Source organism: Vigna unguiculata, chromosome 9 (genome assembly GCF_004118075.2).
Source record: "Vigna unguiculata cultivar IT97K-499-35 chromosome 9, ASM411807v1, whole genome shotgun sequence".
Lineage (NCBI taxonomy): Eukaryota > Viridiplantae > Streptophyta > Magnoliopsida > Fabales > Fabaceae > Vigna > Vigna unguiculata.
Window position 1 is genome coordinate 2,812,856 of NC_040287.1, and position 18,831 is coordinate 2,831,686.

The following is an 18,831-nucleotide window of genomic DNA, read 5'->3' on the forward strand; positions in this document are numbered from 1 at the left end:
TGCAGATGAGATTTTGGTGAAAATAGTGACTTTTGGTGATTGTCTCACACACGGTTGTTATAGGAATCATGACAAAGATTGAGCACAATTCAGGCAACAAGGGTGAGTGAGGTTCTTACGCAACAACTCATATACAAGCCCAAGTGGTACACAAATATACTTGATTGGGGCTTTCTATGAATAGTGCTTCTGAGGCAGAGACTTGAAAAGAGGATATTTGATGAAATTCCAAGGTAGAGGAATGGTCCCATAAATTCAGCAAAAAACTTTGTATTTTTCAGCTTTGGACCACTCAACTTCTCTGGCAAGGAAAATTATTGATACTATGGTGAGAGAGATTTCATGGTGGGTTTGCTTACAAACATGTCGTCGCAACTTTTAAAATTAAATTTTATTCACCCAAACGAAATTGAAATTGAGTATTAATATATTTGTAAAAGTGGAAGAAAGCTTTTAGTCAAAGGTTGGTTGGGGACTTAAATTTTGGTGTGTGGGAATGAGGTGGAGGGTGCTGATGGCTGAACAAGGAAAAACAAATGGCATTTGTTGAACACAACTCACCAAAAATAAAATCAAAGGACGGTTCTTAACTAATCCTCCATGGTGTTTTGATTAATAATTATGAAGACTTAAAGGGAGCATGGGTAGTAGAAAAAGGGACAAGTTTAATGTTAGTTCAAAGTTCAATTCTTTTAACTAATACCTAATAAAGTATTGTTTCTGAGTCAATGGCTATGTCACTAACCAATGTGCATGGAGTTTGCTTAATGCATGATGTCACTGTCAAATTTGTTATTGCCACCTAATTATTTCAGTTTGAAAGCATAATCTCCCACTCCATTATCTTCAACAATGTATGTGCTGTTGATTTTATTTGCTTATGTGGTACTTTTTCAAATGAATGTGTTTGATGAAAATTTATGAAGTTGGTGATGAAAAAGTAGATTTGTTGCGTGAAACAAGAAATTAGTGACTAGTGGTCTATTAACGGTCCGATATCGGGTGGAACAGAACTTTAAGTCTAATTCAACCTTACAAAATCGACTTATAAAGTGAAATTACACCCACTTATATATTGTGAATTGGTTCTATCTCTAGTCAATGTGGGACTTCCAACATTTGTTGAACTTCAACCTTTGAATGTGTTCCTTTTACATTAAGGACATCATAAAATTAGGGTTTCCTTAATTTGTTTCGGTTTTATGGTGGTTCATTTTGTATCTCTGTTCAACTTTACCGATCACAAATTTAATGAGAAAAAAAAAAAGAAAAAAGCATCTAAATCGCGAAACAGAACAGATATATGAAACAGGAAAACTCTACGATGCATTGAATTATGATTAGCTTTAATTTTAAGCTTAGTGGAACTTTACGTTTTGATTGTGAAAGAAACGATTTTATATATGTAACGAAGACTTGATTATGTATGTATTCTATGGATAATAATAGCACGTAAAAACAGTCTCAAATATCGTTTTCAATGGATAGCTTATGATGTGTATTGAATTATTGGAATTCATATAAAAAATAATATTAATATGATCATGGGAAAAACACTACCTTACATATATCCTTTTCACATGATTAGGATAAACGAATTAATAAAGATAATATCCACTGTATATTTCGTGAACTATAAAATATATATATATATATATATATATATATATATATATTAAAACTTTCAAATCTTTCACCAAAATATATGTTTCATTTTATTTTATTTTATTTTATTTTATTATATTATATTATATTATGTGACATCTAAGTTCTACCTATAAATGTCATCTTAATTGTTTTCATTTTCTTGACATATATGATTTTTTTTGGATCGTGTCAAGTTGGACTTTTAGTGACAATAACAACACGAAAAAATATATACATAAAAAATTATCATTTTAAAGATTTTAAACGCTATTTATGATTCGTTTCTATTGAATTTTTCTTTCCAAATAAAACTCAATAAATAATATATTAATTATTCATTCAGGTAACATTTTTCGACTCGCACAAAGATAATACGAGTAATATGTCTTAAAGTTTTACATAAAAACACTACTTTTATTTTTATCTAGATTTATTTATAGTTTATTAGAGTTTAATGTTTTCGATGTTTTCACTTAAAAAAACAATCACATGGTCTATTTTATTTATACAATTTAAATTTTATCCACTCAAGAAAAGCATCTCCATATTCTAGGACTAAAGATGACTTTGGGAAAGTGATTTTTTAACACATATTGCATAGTCATGAATTATAATTAATATTGTAGCGTATTGAAATGGATGAAGCAATAAGAATATATTTACTTGGTAGTCTCAATTATAAAGAAAAAAAAAGGATTTTTTTTGTGTGAATGTTTTTGGCCTCACACAAATGGAATAAAGTTTCATGTGAAAGATTGAAGATGCAATGTTTGCAAAGCAACGTTCAAGAATCTCGTCCTCACGTTTCAATTTTAAAACAAAAATGGATAAGATTTGGAAGGCCTTCTAGATATTATATATATGTGGGGCTCAAATTTTAATGACTTTCATCATTATTCATTGCTATTATTTCACATATTAATTAATTAATTATATATATGCTAAGATATTAAAAAGATCGAAAATGAATCTATTAATACATGTTAAGAAATTAAAGGGATCCAAAATAAATATATCAGTCTAGTAACTATTAATGAATTTATCAAAATACTTGTTATTTTAGTTAGAAAAAATATTATTCATATTTTAAGCTTATCCTTGAGTGAGGCTCATCGTTCTCACACGCAATTTCATTAGTGTAATAAAATATGAACGACTTGAAGTATTTGATTTAATTTATAACTTTAATGAAGATGCTTTAGAAGTTAACTTTTGGCTAAAAATTTGAAAGTATAATAAACCAATGTTGGTTGTACATTAATGCTATTAATGCATCCAATTTTTGTACTAAATAATTAAAAACGTATTTGTGGGGTTATTTAATCTCTTACGACAATTTCAAATTGGGAAACATGGATCAAAGACAGAAAGGATCTAATAATCAAAATATTCTGGCGTGAGTGTAAGTTCTAGGGACAAAAAAACGATTACATAGAAAGAAAAAGGAAAAGAAACAGACAATAAAATATAGTATACACATATAATCTCGAATAATATATCCTTGGATAAATTAGTTTTCTATCCTCAATTGGGGATTGGATTTGGACTTGTTAATCTCGAATAATTTAATTTATTTTTTCTATTTATTTTTACTGATTTTTAACTCATAATTGGTGGTAAAATATATAGATAATTTTAATTTGTTTCTTATAGTATTCTAAAATGGGTCAGATTTGATTGTTTTACTTATAAAAGAGAATTTTTCCTCTCATTTATAAATTCATTGACGAGGTAGGGAAAATATTCAAAAGTAAAAAAAAGAAAATTAAATTAGAATGTTATGAGAAAAAGTGAGTAACTAGAGAGAGAGATTTTTAGTGAAGAAAATTCAAAAGTCAAATATATTGAAAAGAGAAAAGAAAAAGAAGGGGATGGATAAAATAAACTATGTCTAAATTGGTATAAATGAGTTTCCGACAGCATTTTGGTCTTAGAAAAGATGAGTGGTGATTGGGATCATTTGACGAAAGATTTTTGGTACAAGAGAATATGATGAAAAAGTTTTAGACGCTTTCTCTTATAAAAAAAAATAATAATAATAATTAATATATGCATAGATAATTAGAGGATGACATATCTCTATCAAGATAAGTGAAAGATAGATGTTAGGGTTTATGATTTGAGCTATCAAAGTGGGTATTTCCCTCACAAACGTGTCAATCTCATCCTTTTCGCATCTCATCTTCATTCTTCACTCACCTTTTCGAGATTTGGTTCTTATGTTTTTCTCATACATATTCTCTTTTAAATAATACTATTAAAAATATGGTTTAGATATCAATTTGCTTCTATAAATCACGTGCATAATCATAAAATATCAAAGAGGTTAAACTTGTATAGACTTATTCCTACAAAGTGTAAATCATGAAAAGCATGATGTTAAAATAAATGTACACACTAAGTTTTTTTTTTTAATGATAACTTAAACCTTCGTTTATTATGGTTTAAGGTTGCAAAAGATTAATCTTTCCTTAAATCCAAATGGGTGGTAATTGATTTTTATGCTCGAGTTTGGGTTAGAGTTTAGTCGGACTTTTTTTAATAAATTAATATTATTTTTTTTCCAATTAATACATTTAAAAAATTTGGTATTATTGACTATCAATATCTATTAGTAATAAGTGAAGTAGTTCGTAAATGACTTTTTTTTTTTAAATACTGATAATATAAAATTTGTTGGTAATTTGTTCGCTTGTAAAATTTATCGAGGGATTTAAAAAATATATATTGTCACTAATAATCAAATTATGGATGAATTTTTTCATCAATAACTATATTATATTATATATAACAAATGCACATTTTCTTATTTTCTACACTTAACAAAACCTGTCAATATAATATTCATAACGAAATAAAAGATTCATTAAAAATTATTCAACTAACAATATTATACGATAAAAATTTCAAACAATGAAAACTTTTATACAACAAAAATTTCTATACAATGAAAACTGCAAGTAATAAAAGGATTTCAAATATTAACATCTTAATCCAATAAGAATGACATTTCAAATGTGTGTACTTGATTAAATATTTTTTTCCTTTTTTGAAATAAACGTAGTAGTTTGACTTTTGTTGAACTCCAATCAATTCAATATCATTTTCATTCAATAAAGGCCGAAAATAATAACTTATAATTTAAATCTTTTAATTTTTAATAGGTTATCACTTATTAAAAGAGGACATAAATTTCTTTGTCCATACAAATATATTTGTAATGCCTTCGACATTCATTTTTAAAATATGCTATGTACATTTCGAAGTGAAGTGACATAAAAAATTTTATTGTAAAAATCTCTTCAATGGGAGGATAAGAATAAGTGTCATATTTTTGTTGAAATTGTTTTATAAAAATGTAACAAAATTCATAAAAATTAGATCACAAAATAATTCATAAAAAGTTAAACAAATTTGAATACCAACTTATTTTGTCCGGTCTTTTAAAATATCAACTAAATACCACTAAATTTTTTATTTTCTAAAAACTTATGATGATAGCATTAAATAAATATCACAATTCTTTTTAAGATTTAAAATTTTCATTGAATATGAAATAGACTTCTTCTTCTTCTTCTTCTTCTTTTATAAAAGAAATCTTAATCTAACCCTTGAAAACTATTATCGATATAGTGTAATAAGCTATTGTTAGGTAATGCTAAAAAAGTTAAAACAAAAATAAAGGGTTCATTGTTGGAAAAAGGTAAAAAAAGTGGAAGAAAATAGCTTGAGGCACATGTTCTCAAATGACTTATCTTTAAAAAAATATTGTTGGCCCACCTGAAATACGAACTAAAATCACCCAAAATATGATCATAAAAGCTTAGAAATAAACACACGTAACTCAGAAAATGTTTCCAAGATGATAAAGAATAAGAGGATCAAACAATGAAATAGTGTACTACACTTTTTTTATGGTATTAGGGTTGTTGCCTTTTTAGAATAGATACCATTTATGAAATCTATTTCATAGGTATCAAATGAAATGTGCCAATTGAATACTTACCAATCAATTAGAATGAAAATTTCAGTTAGGAAACAATGGACTTAATCAATAAATAATCTTTATACTCAAAGAAAAAACCTTTGAAGAAAAAGAAAAAAAAATAAAATGCTATTTAAAAACATTAGTTGACCTCATTTAACTTTTTCAATCTCACTTAGAACGAAATTTCATTTCCTAAATTAATTAAAGTTTTGTTGAGAAAATGAAAATAATTAAATTTTATTTGTATTTTATATTCGAATTTAAAATGGTACTCAATAAGTGTATAATTAAATTAAAAAAAATCTATAATTTACACTATTTTGAAAACACACTATTGTGACGGAATAAATTTAATCATACCTATAAAATTAGATACGTTAAAATAGGTTTAAATTATATCAATCCAAATTATAATAGGTTTTAGATGGAATAAAAATAATATTCTTTTAATAATTGATCAAAAAATAATAAAAGTTAATTTATTTAGAATTCGACCAATTTAGGTTGAATCTGCGATAGAACCAATTGACACATGAATCCACTTGAAAAACTATCTAATTATAACAGTAATATTAAATTAAAATATTATTTTATTCGTCATGTATGATGTGAAAAGTTCAAATTGATGGAGAAAAATAATACTAAAACCAATAAAACATGAAGTTTATGAAGATTGGAACTTTTATACATTATAATTTGTTAAATAACTAAAAGAATTAATTTTAAAATAGTTATTTTAAAATTTAGACGAACATATATGTTTAATTTACTAATTTGTACTTTATTAAGCTGAATAAAATTAAATTATTTATATTATATGTTAATTAAATAAAATTAGATTGACCTAGGGATGACAAAAATACCCGTGCCCGCAGATATTCGCAGATAAAATCCGCGACGGATAGTTAATACCTGCGGGTAGCGGGTATTTTAATACCCACTTATAAACGGGTCGGGTACGGGTATCATACTATCCGTACCCGTGGGTACCCGTTACCCGCAAGAAAATGAAAATGAAAATTTAATTTATATTTTATTAAGTTAAATTTAATTAAAATTAAAATTAGTAGTATATTTTATTATGTCAAATTTAATTATAATTATAATTTAATTTAATTTTATATTTTATTTTTATAATTCTATATTAAAAAATTTATAAAATATAAATTTTTTAAATATTTGCGGGCATCGGGTATCCACGGGTACCCGCGGATTTTAAAAATATTCGCGGGTATTTTTTAAGTGGATACCTAGCGGATAAACGGACGGGTAGCGGACGGATTTTTTTGTGACAGGTCAGGTTGCGGGTAGAAACTATTTGTACCCGACCCGTTGTCATCCCTAGATTAACCCAATGAGATAATTTAAAGGGACTAGACGTCTGTCGGACCCAATATATAAACTAATTCATTAATTCATTCTTATAGCTGTATTGAGCATGTAAAGTGCAAGCATATAAACATCTCACATTCTAATAGATATAATTGTCCCTAAAATTATAAACAACTAATGTGAAATATTTAAAAGAAAATTACAGCATGCTCCATCGCATTCCAAAGAACCCACATTCTCTCAAATAAATCAAACTTTAAGATCAATTGTATGTTATGTGATATAATGATTTCAATCACAATTTATATATACCTTGGGTCCCTATTTACTGTGTTTGACATGGTCTGTGATTAGGATTTTCCTAATCACGACCTAATTACTTCTTAAACTTGATTAATGACTTGTTTTATTTTAATTTGCAGATTTAGTTTTGATGCTGCCGCCCAACCGAAGGGTTGTGCGTGCTGTCGAAGCCCCCATAAATATATTATGGCGACAAAGTTCCACTAGAATGAGCGGCTATGACCGCTCGGGTCGTGAGCTCCCTAAAATCACTATGGAGAAATGGTCACATCAACAACCCATGGGATTATCTGCTCGGGTTGTGAGCTCCCTAAAATCATTTGGAGAAATTGTCACATCAACAATCCATGGAATTATCCACATGTAACGAACGATCTTTGACCGCTTTTCCTTGAACCGCCTGACCAAAGATCTGGCTAGAAATATCGATAGGTCATACTGTATATAATTCATTACATGTCTTAAAATACATGTGTAATTATCTTAAAAGTATGACTAAACTTAAAATGTGTCTACAATTTTCTTATAACATGTGCAATTTGACCATTACTTATTTCTTTCTTTTCTTTTGATTCTATAGAAGTTCGGTATCTTTCTTAAAGTAGTTTTCGTTTCTCTCTATCACATTTATGTTATAGCCATTCACTTAAATTATTATTATTCATATCACTATAAAAAAAAGTTATTACACAGTAATCTAGCACCAAAATAATTAGGCACTAGATGAACTCTATTTGTAATAAAATAAATGCAGAAAAAACCAGTTATCTTTGGCGAAAAAATGAAGTGCTATCGGGGTTAACAAAATAGAAGAAATAGTAATACAGAGATAAACACATGTTGCGATTTTGCACTTAGGAGAAAATATGGTTTCTGGAACATGCTTTGTAGTTAATGAAAATAAACTTGTCAACAAAAAATAATGACTCAATTAGAATGAAAATTACATTAACTATAAAATTTAAAGATGTTACAATTAAAATTGTTTAAACATCATTACAAATTTACAACACCCTTCACGAAGATGATGCGGCATTTTCATAGTATAGTTGTTGTTATCTTTCTTTTCTTAAGCTATCAAGTGAAGTAATCAATGGAGGAAAAGTAAATTGTGAAGGTACAGTTCTATGTTTCTAGAGAAAAACAAAGAAGAGAAAAAAAAAAAAACTTAAAATATGTGTTTGCCTTTTTCTTCTTGAATTGCCAAATGGGTACTAAAATGTGCCAAAACTTATATAGAAACAGGGCAAAAACCACTTTGGAGAATCGTTTTTTGTTCTTTTTGGTTTAAATGGACCCACTGGTGGGGCCATGGCATTGTTCCAAATTTAGGGTTTTGGATTTTTTTTATAATTCAGCAGTGCAGTTTGAGAATGACAAGATCTCAAAACCTTACCTTTTTGTTTTGTTTGGAGCGAGGATATGTCACTATTGTTAGGAGAGAGAAAACAACATAAAGGATTAAAAACAATTTTTAAATTTATACTTTTATTTAAATAAAAAAAAATAAGGAAAGAAGTTTTTCGGAAACAAATTTTGGAAATAATATTAACAAGTTTCCTCGTTTTGAATTTTCTTTCTTGGAACATATAAGGGACAGAATAAAAATTTAAGAAAATTAAGACAATTTAGATAAAATAAATCATAGAATCAAAGTATGTTGAATCTTTCTGATATGAATTTGAACGTTGTCTTTCTTATTCTTAAAATTTATGGGACAGAATGTATAGTTAATTTTTGTTTTAAAATTATTGAAAAAAATTTAGTTGATAGGTTTGTAATGATTGATAGTATAATTATTTTTCCTAATCAAAATTATTTCATTAAAGAGATAAGTGTTTAAGATTGTATTTGTATTACTTATTAATAAGATTGATATAGTTAAGGTTTTTTATGCCATTAATTTATAATTTTTAATATAAGTGTTGTAGTGTTTTGGTTTTTAATTTTACATATCTTGTAATATGTTCATCCTTTTATCTGGAATAATGGTAATTTGATTAGTTACTTTACTTCTGGTAAGGGAATTAGATAAGAGATCATCTCTCTCCTTTATTTTTTATTGGGTAGGTTTTTAATAAGGACATTTCAAATCTTATTTTTTAATAAGCTTATGTTTTCCTTGGTTTGTCTCATGGAATGCAATTTCCTTATTATACTCTGTATGCTAATGATATATTTTTTTTTATAGAGGAAACACTAGAATCCTACAACATTTTGTAACACCCTTTTTTATATTTTCTTATGGTATATAACTACATGAATAATCCTATCTCAGATAATTATTAGAAAAAAAAACATTACACTTTATTTAAATTATATAATTAACACGTCATTTTATCTTTTACTTAAATATCTATTTAATCTCATTTTGTTCATTTTTCTAATTATTATAATTTGCAGGGTCTCACATTATTCTCAACATATAAAATTTTTGTTGCCAAAAGGTGAGAATATAAGGATATCATTTTTTTCATGTCTTTTTCTCTGATAAGACCTAAGAGAAATACTAAAAAATGCACTTAAAGAAACATCACAACACATTCATGATCTAACAGATGATACTATAGTAAACTCAATTCCCACATCTCCTAAGATACATAGCCATTGTTCTGGTACAAAAAATGTAATACCTAATTTTTTTCTTGCTTATCTCGGGTGCATAACTACACAAAATAATCATATATCAGATAATTATTAGAATAAAAATTCACACTTTATTTAAATTATGTAATTACAACACCATTTTACCTTTTACTTCAAATATGTATTTAGCCTCATTTGTTTATTTTCCTAATTATTATAATATTCCCATAATATCACACATTTGACATCTTTTTAGCATGAGTATGATATTTTCTCTAGTTTGTGGGTGAGTCTTGTTAAAAATAACTTTTACATTTTGTATGTTTCTTCTTCTTTTGTTAGACGTCTCAAGAGGCTTCTCTCTTGTAATCAAGGATCTCATCCTTTTACTTATTTGGGTGTGTCAATTTTTGTGAGGACTCCTAAGACATAATTTTTTCAACATTTGATTGATAAGATTCATAATAAACTTATTTATTGAAAAGAAAAGTTGTTTAGTATGATTGGATTAATTCAATGAGTAAATTAGGTTATCGTTGGCTTGTTGTCTTATAACTTCTAGGTTTATAAATAACTCATTAAGCTTATTTTTGAAAGTGGAACAATAGATTCAAAATTTTGTTCAGACAAATGTGAGTGTTGGGTGAAGAAATTGGTGCGAAGACTTCAAATGTTGTATATACTTTTGGAATAATTTATTTTCTAAATAATAATTATAATTTTAAAAATTAAAAGTAATATTATTTTAATAAAACGTGTACATGTGTTAGAATTTATAGATCAAGTCATTTTTCCAAATAATTTTAAACTCCTGATTTTCTTTTCTTTTTTTTTTCAATTAAGCCTTATTTTTTAATGAGTTTCCTTCTATTAAGAAAAATATATAGTTCAAGATCACCGTTAAGAATTGTAAAAAATGTTAATTTACTTAACACGAGTATGAGAACAATATTAAAAAGGTATACTGATTTTAGGTTTAGATTTCGAAAATAAAGTTTAAAATGAGTCTTATAAATAAATAAAAAAGAATTATTACATAAACAAATACCTCACGTTATAAAATGATAAAAGAAAAGAAAAGACAAACACGAGATCCTACATGATTAATATAACCAAACTATTCTCAAAATAAATAAAAAACAAAATTTATGTGTTAGCAATTACTTCACGAGTTCATGTTCAATATGTAAAGTATGATTAGTAAATTTTAAGCAAGTGCTAGAGGAAAATGATATTCTAACTCTCAATTTTTGACTCTCTCTCTTACTTCCTGACCTGACAGTTGATGTGTATTTAATTTTTTAATTTGTGTTTTGTTTTATAAAGACACTTTGGCAACATGTGAAAAGCAAAGGGCGAAAGGGTTCTTCTATCCTGCAGACCACACCCAAACAAACAATTAGGGTTTCTCTCTTCTGTAGAACGCGAACAAAGGTGGAGAAGATAAAATTTGATTATGCCCATTTCCAACACTAGTGCAGGGAAGGAAAACAACAACGGTTATTTTTCACTTTTGGCTTCGGGTTCGCACCCAAGGCATATACTGTCGAGGTAAAAAGACAATCCTTTATGTCTCGGTTGTCAACCCGAGGCATATTGCAAAGTTACTGCCTCGGTTCTGGTTCAACCGAGGCCTAAACCATGTGTGTTTGAGCTCAAGCTCCTCCTTCGAAGATCCCAACAAAGAAGAAGAACATGTTCTGTTTCAAATGCTGCGACAACTCAACCGCCACAGTTTCACTCGAAAGCTCCCCCTCTAAAGCCTTCACCTTTTTGCACAACGAATTCACAACGTTAACTTCAGCTAGCCTCAAATGGAAGTAGATAAAGGGTTCACACTTCTTACCCACTTAATTAACTCCAAGGGTTTAAATTCCCTGTGGATATGCATTGACTCTTCCATTTTCTGAATCTGATCTGGGTTATACAAAGCAACTGCAGAAAGACACAAAAATCAAAACCCATGCAGCAATCGTTTCCATTATTGTGAAAAGGAAGAAATTTGATGCTAGTAACTTACCGTTACGGGAAACGTTATTGGAGTAGAGGTGTGCGGGATGGTGGGAGGTGTGCGTCGGAGGTGTGTGGGACGGTGGGAGGTGCGCGGGACTGTCAGAGGTGCGCGGGACGTCGGAGAAGAAGAAGAATTGCAGAAGTGTGTCCCTGTTGTAGTGAAGAAATTTGGGGTTTTTTAACCCTACGAAGGGATACTGTCTCGATTATTCGAAACTAAGGCATATTGTCTTGTTATATGCCTTGGTTGGCAGTTGGACCGAAGCATAAAGTCTCTACTGCCTCGGTTATAAAAGAACCGAGGCATATTGCTTCAGTAAAAAAATTAAAAAATTCAAATTATGGGTCAACGCAAGTAGTCAAAATTTTTTAAGTTATACGTCTCGGTTAGAATGACACCCGAGGCATAAAAGTTGACTTTAATTACAAAAATGCCACTGCGTGTTTATATGCAGCGGGTGCGCAGGAACCGAGGCATATATTACGATGTAAAAGCTCTAAAATGCACTAATGCAACTATCACTTAGTTGAAGCACTTCCATTTTCGATATTAAGGTATGCCAGGTAAGAGTTGCGTTCGTTAGCAATTTGAAGTACGAGATTGCTTTCGAAATTCAACAAGTTTCTCAATGGCGATGACCGCGAACGACGGTGGTGCTGGCGGCGACACGACAACCAAACCTACAAATTGTACCGTCACTTGAAAACCCTAATCGTCCACGAAAATGTCGTGTCATGTGTGAAGTTTTCAAACAACAGGACATTATTAGCCTCGACAAAACCCTAATCATTTGGTCATCTGCCACACTCTCCCTCCTCCACCGCCTCGTCAGCCACTACGAGGGCATCTCTGACCTGGCCTGGTCCTCAGACTCTCACTATATATGTTCTGCCTCTGAAGGCTACACCATATGCATCTTGGACGCCACCAGGGGCGATTGCATGAAGATCCTCTGCAACCATTCTGTGGCGGTCTTCTGTTTGAATTTCAATCCCTAATCAAGCTACATTATGTCCGGGTCATTGGACGAGAGCATTAGGGTTTGGGATGTGAAGACCGACAAATGTGTCTAAGTCATCAACGACCACTCCATGTTCGTCACCTCCGTGCACTACATATCTTAGTTTTAAAACAATTGTATTTATTACAACTTATGAAATTGTCATTGATTTACGGACAATTGTAATTACTATTATTGACTCTTTTTTTTTTAGGATATAGTTTTTGGTTTATGAAACTAGATTGAGGTGAATATAGCAAATTGTTTTTTATAATTGTTTGTCACTGATTGGATTCATTGCAGAATATTTTTGAGGTCAGCAATCCAGTAAAACTGGTTTAGGGGATCAGTCCCTTACCATAAATCATATTGTTGTGCAAAATGTAATAACTAGGTAACCATTTAATATGTTAGTGGTGAGCAATTAATGAATCCAGTTCATATGATGTTTATGAAGTGCGAATTGTGGACCAATTAAGTCAGAGCAATTTTTATTATGTTCAATATACCTTTCATACACACTAAAAATGATTTACATGTAAACTTCCTTAAAATCATAGCAGTAGTTATACTGCTATTCAAAAAGTATGGGTAGGTCACCAGTTAATATGTTAGTGGTTACCAATAATTCAATCCAGAGTTTACATATATGTGAACTGAATTTTATGGACCAATTCTCTCCCACCATTTTTTATTATGTTCAATATACCTTTCACACATGTTAGGAAGGTCATGTAATTCACTATAACTGGTTTACATGCTCAGTCCCTAACGACAGACCACAATTCATATTTTTGTGCAAATTGTAATGAACATGTCACCATGTAATACGTTAGAGGTCACTAGTTAATGAATCCACAGTTATCATGTCTGTGAGGTGAGTGTTGTGGACCAATTATTCTAGAACAATTTTTATTAGGATTAAATATACCTTTCATACATGTTGTTAAGGTCTTCTAATACACTATAAATGGTTTACATGTGGACTTTCTTAAAATAGAGAAGTGGTTATACTACTATTCAAAAAAGTATTGGGCAGGTCACTAGTTAATATATCAGTGGTCACCAGTATTTCAATCTCGAGTTTACATATATGTGAACTGAATTTTGTGGACCAATTCTATCCCACTAATTTTTATTATGTTCAATATACCTTCCACACATGTTAGGAAGGTCATGTAATTCACTGTAACTAATTTACATGTTCAATCCCTAATGACATGCCACAATTCATATTGTTGATCAAAACTTAATGGGCAGGTCACCATGTAATACGTCAGGGTCACTAGTTAATGAATCCACAGTTAATATTTTTGTGCAAAACGTAATGGGCAGGTCACCATATAATACGTTAGGGGTCACTAGTTAATGAATCCACAATTATCATGTATGTGAGGTGAGTGTTATGGACCAATTATCCTAGAATAATTTTTATTAGGAGTAAATATACCTTCTATACATGTTGTTAAGGTCTTCTAATACACTATAAATGGTTTACATGTGGACTTTCTTAAAATAGAGCAGTGGTTATACTACTATTCAAAAAGTATTGGGCATGTCACCAGTTAATATGTCAGTGGTCACCAATATTTCAATCTAGAGTTTACATATATGTGAATTGAATTTTGTGAACCAATTCTCTCTCACTAATTTTTATCATGTTTAATATACATTCCACACATGTTAGGAAAGTCATGATTGTAGCTGGTTTACATGTTCAGTCCTAACGACATACCACAATTCATATTGTTGTGCAAAAAGTAATGGGCAGATCACCATGTAATACATCAAGGGTCATCAGTTAATGAATCCACAATTATCATGTTTGTGAGGTGGGGTTATGGACCAATTATCCTAGAGCAATTTTATTAGGATTAAATATAACTTTCATACATGTTGTTAAGATCTTCTAATACACTAAAAATGGTTTACATGTGGTCTTCCTTAAAAGAGAGTTGTAATTATACTACTATTCAAAAAGTATTGGGCAGGTCACCAATTAATATATTAGTGGTCACTAGTAATTCAATCCAAAGTTTACATATATGTCAATGATCACTAGTAATTCAACCTGCCACCACACACAACCATTGAGCTGAATCAAACTATTGGAAAGCAGCAACAACGCTAACAACACTCCAAGGACAACAAAATCTTGGAACGGAATGAGATTTTGTTTAGCAGCTCCTCCTTGTAGAAATCACCAATGTCGATTTGACATGAGTTGAAGAAACCAGTGCAACCTCCATTGGTGGTGTAAGAATCGAGGTGACCTCTGATTATGAAGAGAGTTTCATTCACGGGATCACCCTCACGAACTAGGTACGTGTTCTCCGTGCACAGCGCCAGCTTCAACCTCTCGAATCACATTTCGTCTTCTCCACCCTTTGTTCGTGTTTTGCGGATGGGTGTGGTCTGCGGGATAGACAAACGTTTTCTCCCTTTGCTTTTTACCCGTTGCCACAATGTCTTTACAAAACAAAACACAAATTAAAAAATTAAATACACATCATATACCAGGTCAGGGAGTAAGAGAAGGGGTAAAAAATTGGGAGTTAGAATATCATTTTTCTAATAAAAATTTTAAAAATACATAACTATATCATAAAACTTGTAATAACTATAATGATAAGAATGATATAACTTGTTCTAAATCCGTTTTATCTGCAAATTACATTCTAATACTCAACTAATCATTATTTATATTACTGAGATGAATTAGATCAAATTGAAATCCATTAAATTAAAAATCTAAACTAGTTTAACCATTTGAGTATAAATCATTAGATGGAATACTATTCAATGAATTGCATTAATTAAAACATACTAAAAAAATATATTTATAGTTTCTTCTTCTTTTTTTAATGCAAGAGAGGACGGGAATCCAGTGATGCTATATAATAATTGGAGTCAAAGGATGTTCATGTTACAAGTGGTTGAAGATGCTGCAACTGCACAATGAAAATTTATAAATGTTCAAAATGTTTTTTTTTATTCCATTTATGTCATCACTGCACTCCCTTTTTTTAGAAATTATATTTATTGCACTAAAATTGAAAGCTTTATTTTAATTACAAATTCAATACCTAATGTTGGCAGTGGGATAATTAGGATGCTTATGGGTAGGTAGACTACTCGTTTCATACCCATATTTTAGATTATTACTTTTAAAATATATTTAAAAATTTTAGCTTTTTATCATAAATAAAATGACCCTAGTCACATATTAAGCTTCACACTTATTTTGATTGGCCACCTTTACTCAGCAATTCAAAATACCAATGAGTATTTTTGAAAAAAAAAAAACTAGTTAAATAATTATGTAGTTGAAATAACAATTCACCCAAAACAAAATATTGTTGAAAATTGAAAACGAAGACCTTTTTAACTTTATGCGAAATTACTGAATTGGTGAAGATGGGAGTAAACGAGAACACTGTTACTATTTACTATTAAAATACAATAAAACATAGATATGTAACGAGGACCTTATTATTAAAATAAATAAAATTTAAATATATTAGCACATAAATACTATTATCCATTATAATTCACAAAAATAAACTATATATATATATATAATTTTTTTTCTTTTAATAGAATTTCAAAATATAAGATGTTTAATAATAATAATAATAAATAAATAAATAATAATGAATTAAATTTAAAAGGATGTTAAATAGAATTATAAAGTTTTTTGCAAATCTTGTTTGAAAATAAAAGAACTAACACCCGGATCATTATTGTTTAGTTATTTGATAAAAATGTTTTCACAAATAAAATCTTTTTGCAATACTTTGTAAATATACAAACAATAATAATTTGCATTTGAAATGAAGTAATGTATTATATATTTTGTATTACTTAACTTCAACATAGTTGTATGTAGTTTTTTAAAGATTTTTTTGAAAATTTTTATTATAATTAATATTATTACGTATACTATTTGCAAAACCTTAGAAGATGACATTTTAAAAATGATATTCGAGACTCAATTATTTTAATATTAAAAGGTTTTAATATAAATAGAATTGTTATATGCGAGTTTAATTATTTTAAAACACATCATTCCTTTAGAAACCACTTTCCTATAGTTCTTTGACTTATTCTTTCTAAAGGTTATCGTCCTATGTTTGCCTGATTGAAGATTTGAGATAGATGATCCTAGCAACGAGCTCTTCAATTTGGACCAATCAATTTCTCCGTTCATGTGAGTTAAGTCTCAACCCCTTTTTCTTGGTCTTCTTTTATTTTTTGTTACATGTGAGGTTTTTTCGCTTGCATGTGTCTTTTTAGTCTTCTATATGATTCTCTGTTGATCAATGATCATAATAGTATGTTCTGATCATAATGTTCTTGTGATGTTTCTATATGTAAATAGAGCATCATGTGAAGTTTGAAGCATTTTGGTTGGTTATATATTTTTCATATGGCTTATAGGTATTGAGAGATTATGGATTTATGTATATATGACATTGGTCTTACATATATAAGGTATTTAACAACACTTTTAACCACTTTTACCCCAACACTTTAAGACAATGATGTTATAGGTCTTTATTCTTATACAGTGTTTAACTTTGTCTATTCTATCCAATGTGGGACTTTGAGTCACACTTGAACTATTCTCAACACAAATTGATCAATTGGACATGTCATATTTCCCTTAATCACAACACAAAAATTCTAAGTTGAGCCCTATAATGGTGCCACTGAGCGCTAGCCAGGTGGTATTGAGCGTTGGTGACCACTGCAGGTCTAGGAGCAAGTGCCACATGTCCTGGTTTGTCTGTTTTCCTGCTTAGTTATTCTAAATGATATGTCATTTGGTTCTAAGCATATTTTATATCATTTTTTATTATAATTTGAGGTGAAAATGTTGTCGTGGATATATATGATGATAATTGGTATGAAATGATGTGTGAACATGTAAAGTTATAATGTTTAAAGAGTTTCAAAAAAAATGCTTAGTGATAGTATTGATAGTGTATGCCTTAATATAAGAGATGTGAGTAAGAAAGATATCCTGAATTATAATAATCGTTAACACTCAAGTAGAGTGGAATGAATAAATGGATAAGAGTAACAGGAAATCTGACGTGTGTGTCGCACTAAATAATGTGTGTGTGACACTAAATAAATTATACGATCTTTCATTTGAAACTATAATTCAAATTTTATATCATAATACACAAACATACAATCAAAACCTAAAAGAACCATTTAGAAAAAATACAATACAATATATTAATTTGTGGTTAATTAACTTAAAATATAATATTATACTTCAATATAATAAATGATTTTCATCCATTCTTGATTTCTATTTTCAAAATCTAAATAGTTAAGTTAAAATAATAGATAACAAAACCTTAAGAATATAATTTAATTAATTTTTAATTTTTAAATTGATTTTCATTATTTCTTAATTAGTTGGGTTTTAAATATGTACTATGCACCATCTTGTCGTGAAAGATACTTAACCCAAACAACATAAATGCTATTTAATGCACAATCATGGTAAGAATAAGTTTTTTGGTGCAGCAAATTTTGTAGATGACTATATCATTCAATTAATGCACAATTAATAGTGTACATTATAGTATACAATATACAGATTTTCCTATTATTACCTAATCAGAAATGGTTCTATAATGTAATTATTGCAAAAATAGTAATAATATTATTATTAACAAAATTTATAGTTAGATAGTAGAATATACTTTGTATAATAGATACATACTCTAATCAAAATTAAAAATACATTATACAGGATTGTGTGTAGTAAACATATCGTGGAATCATGGTGATTACTGAATAGAACAAACAAGTTCATTTATATCACATATTTACCTAAGTATCATCTTTAACAAATATAAGTATGTTTGAGTGGCAATAATTTGAGTGAAACTGAAAGCATAATTTTTTTTAAAATTTTTTTTGCTGTTAATTAAAAATATA